Here is a 4,616-nt window from a genome sequence, read left to right on the forward strand (position 1 = left end):
TTGTCAAAATAAGAAGGTAATGGTGAAGACGCCAGACGAAAGAATAGTAACGTTTAAGGGCCAGAAGCAAGCGAAGAAGTTCTTAACAATGATTCAATCCAAGAAGTTACTACGACAAGGATGCGAGCATTTTGTTGCATATGTGATTAATAGAAGCCAGGGTCCAGTAAAACTTGAGGATATTCCGGTAGTCAATGAATTTCCAGACGTATTTCCCGATGAATTACCAGGACTTTCTCCAGACAGAGAAATTGAGTTTGCGATCGACTTAGCACCTGAAACGGAACCAGTGTCCAAGGCTCCGTACAGAATGGCGCCCGTTGAGATGAAGGAACTAGCAAAGCAATTGCAAGAGCTGTTAGAGAAAGGAGTAATCAGACCTAGTATATCCCCGTGGGGTGCACCGATACTATTTGTCAAGAAGAAGGATAGGAGCATGAGACTGTGTATCGACTATCGACAACTCAACAAGCTTACAATCAAGAACAAGTATCTATTACCTAGAATTGATGATTTGTTCAACCAACTAAAAGGAGCCAAGTACTTCTCCAAAATTGATCTAAGATCGGGATATCACCAACTAAAGATTAGGCCAGAAGATTTACCAAAGACAGCTTTCAGAACAAGGTACGGACATTATGAATTTTTAGTGATGTCTTTTGGATTAACTAATGCCCCGGCAGCATTCATGGACCTGATGAACAGAATTTTCAAGGAATACTTGGACAAGTTTGTTATTGTGTTTATAGATTACATTTTGATTTATTCAAAGACAGAAGAGGATCATACAGAACATTTGAGGAAAACTTTGGAGATTTTAAGGAAGAAGAAGTTATATGCTAAATTTTCGAAGTGTGAGTTTTGGTTACAGGAAGTTCAGTTCTTAGGACACATAGTCAGTAATGAAGGGATCAAAGTGGACCCAGCGAAGATTGAAGCGATTACAAATTGGGAAAGACCGAGAACACCAACAGAGGTTAGAAGTTTCTTGGGATTAGCGGGATATTATCGTCGATTTGTTCAAAATTTCTCAAGGATTGCAACACCATTGACGAAGCTTACACGGAAGAATGAAAAGTTTATATGGAATGACAAATATGAAGAAAGTTTTCAGGAATTGAAGCGAAGATTAATTACAGCACCTGTTTTGTCACTTCCAGACGATCAAGGGAATTTCGTAATCTATAGCGATGCTTCTCATAAAGGACTCGGATGCGTTCTGATGCAGCACGATAAGGTTATTGCGTATGCGTCAAGGCAATTGAAACCACACGAACAGAAGTATCCTACTCATGATTTGGAGTTAGCGGCTATAGTATTCGCTTTAAAGATTTGGAGACATTATTTATATGAAGAAAAGTGCGAGATTTATACGGATCACAAAAGCTTAAAATATATATTCACACAAAAGGAGCTTAATATGAAACAGAGGAGATGGTTAGAGTTGATTAAGGATTACGACTCCACGATTAACTATCATCCCGGTAAAGCAAATGTTGTGGCAGACGCGTTAAGTCAGAAAGAAAAGTTGAATGTGTTATCAGTTCTGAGGAGATATATAAGGAATATCAGAAACTAGAATTGGAAATCAGAGTTTGCAAGCCTGATGAAGCGAAAGTGTATAGTATGACTTTCCAGCCGGAGTTGTTAGAAAAGATAAGAAAGTGTCAAGAGGAGGTAATGGATCAGGACATTAATCGTTTGGTAGGTGAGGAGTTGTGCACGCAAAAAGACGATCAATATATTCTTAGGTTTTCTACTAGAATTTGGATTCCACCAGTAACGGAGTTGAAGAATGAAATTTTACAAGAAGCTCATAATTCAACGTATTCAATCCATCCAGGGAGTAACAAGATGTACAGAGATTTAAAGGAAAATTATTGGTGGCCAGATATGAAAAGGGAGATTGCAGAATGGGTTAACAGATGTTATACATGTCAGAGAGTTAAAGTGGAGCACCAGAGACCAAGTGGATTATTGCAGCCATTAGAGATTCCAGAGTGGAAGTGGGAGCATGTGCCATGGATTTCATAGTCGGATTACCAAGGACGAAAGCCAATCATGATGCCATTTAGGTTATAGTGGATAGACTTACCAAGTCAGCTCATTTTATGCCTATAAATGAAATATTTTCATTAGACAAATTAGTCCATATATACCTGAAAGAACTCATAGTTCGTCACAGAGTTCCTGTGTCTATCGTATCCGATCGAGATTCGAGGTTTAATTCGAGGTTTTGGAAAAGTTTTCAAGAATTTTTGGTAACGAGACTGAATATGAGTACGGCTTACCATCCACAGATGGACGGCCAGAGTGAAAGGACAATCCAGACAATCGAAGACATGTTATGTGTTTGTGCTATTGATTTCAAAGGAAGTTGGGACATGCATTTACCCTTGGTAGAATTTGGTTATAACAACAGTTATCATGCCAGTATTGGGATGCCACCTTATGAAGCTCTCTATGGACACAAATGTCGATCTCCCGTATATTGGGACGAAGTAGGAGAACGCAAAATACTTGAACCTGAATTGGTGCAACAGACGAAGGAAGTGGTTGAAGTTATCTAGAAGAGATTGATAGCAGCACAAGACCATCAAAGGAAGTATGCAGATCAATCAAGGAAAGATATGGAATTCGAAGAAGGAAATCGGGTATTGTTAAAAGTATCGCCGTGGAAGGGATTGACGAGATTTGGGAAGAAAGGAAAACTGAGCCCTAGATATGTTGGACCTTTTGAGATTCTAAAGCATGTAGGCAAAGTATCTTACGAGTTGGCGTTACCCCCGCACATGGAGCACATTCACAATGTTTTTCACGTATTGATGCTTAAGAAGTATAATCCGGACTCCAGGCATGTAATCGAATACGAGCCAATAGAACTTCAAGAATATTTGTCATATGTAGAGAGTCCGATAGAGATTCTAGAAGAAAGAGAGAAAGTGTTAAAAAATAAAGTGGTAAAGTTAGTAAGAGTACTGTGGAGAAACCCAAAGGTTGAAGAATCAAATTGGGAGTTAGAAAGTGACATGAGAGAAAAGTACCCTCATTTATTTTTTTAAGAGATTCTGAGGACAGAATCCTTTTGAGGGCAAAGGATGTAATATCTGGGATATATCGTGTAATTATTTTTGTTAATAAATAAATATTATGCATGTTCAGTATTTATTCTGTGAATTATTTGTTAAGTGGTATATGTGTCTGGATATTTAAAAATAATATAAATTGAGTATTTTAATTTTTATATGTCCAAAATAAAATATAGATAATTGTCATATCTTCCTATTTATTTTTATGTTGATTTATGATTTTATAGGAAATTTATGGATTTTATAAATTCTTTTTCCGAATATTTATAAACTATTTTATATAATCGGGAACCAGCCGATGTCACCCGTTTTTACGTTTTTATAACCCTAAACTCTTCCGAGAACTCCTTCCTAACCTAATTGCAATATTCCGAACATTTTCCATGTTTCGACTTTTTCGATCCGGCGTACGGTTTGTCCTGTGCAGGTCCTGACACAATATTTTCGATACAAAATTCGTTTCGGTAATCGATAAAATTCATATTTTCGATAAACGGGATCTTTTTATTAAACTATTACAATTATCACCTCGTAATACGTGTAACCAGGCGCTAAGACCAAGACCGCAATACAAATTGTACTGATTTGGATAATTATCCCGAAAACCGGTACTGTTTGGATCCGTTTTTATAAATAAACGTACCATTTTATATCCGGAATGATCCAACGGGATACTAATTTTCTGTAATTATAAATAGCCTTTACCGTAATTATTTCCGTATCGGAAATCATTTGCAAACCAGTAAAATCCTTATAAAACAGAGAAAATAGTATATTCATATTTCGTTCTTCGTAATCAAACTCAAATTCGGAGGTGTTATCGATATCCGATTTTGGCGTACATATACTCAAAACGAAGCTACTGCAATCTAGAATCAATATCTTTCATCAATTTCAATCCAGAAACATAAGGTGATTTTCTATCCAACTATTTATATTCGAATTTCTTGAAATTAAAAATATGAATTTTTGTTCGGATGATTGTTTGAATGATTTGATGTTTGCATGCTATAGAGCTTGTCTTCCTGATGATTTTGGTATATTATACTCTTGATTTTGAGTTCAATAACATGTTTAATTTTGAGTTTGATTTTCGAATTTTAGAATTAGGGTTTATATTGCTTTGAATGTTTTCAATTCGATTTGGGGAAATCTTTGTTAGGGGTTTTCAGTCGATCTCGATGGGTGCTTTGTGTTCCTTATCAAATTTGCAATTGAATCATGTATTCACATATCACAAACGATTCCTGATAAGCACAGAGTTGTCTTTTGAAGTTTTCACCGGAGTTCTTCGCGTTTTGGCTGAAAATTTGACTAAGCAATTGTTGTTTGGTGGATTGTTGAATGATTGTGTTTCTGGAAGCGATTAGAGTTGTTTTGCATCAAAGAACTGATCAAACGAAGTTGATTTGGACCCTAATTGAGGTAACCGGAATATGGGAAGGGTCACCGGAATCTAGGTTCATCCGGTGTTCTTCTCGACCCGTCAACCCGGATTCCGACCCGGTCCCTGACCCGGTTTTGATC

Source organism: Apium graveolens, chromosome 4 (genome assembly GCF_009905375.1).
Source record: "Apium graveolens cultivar Ventura chromosome 4, ASM990537v1, whole genome shotgun sequence".
Lineage (NCBI taxonomy): Eukaryota > Viridiplantae > Streptophyta > Magnoliopsida > Apiales > Apiaceae > Apium > Apium graveolens.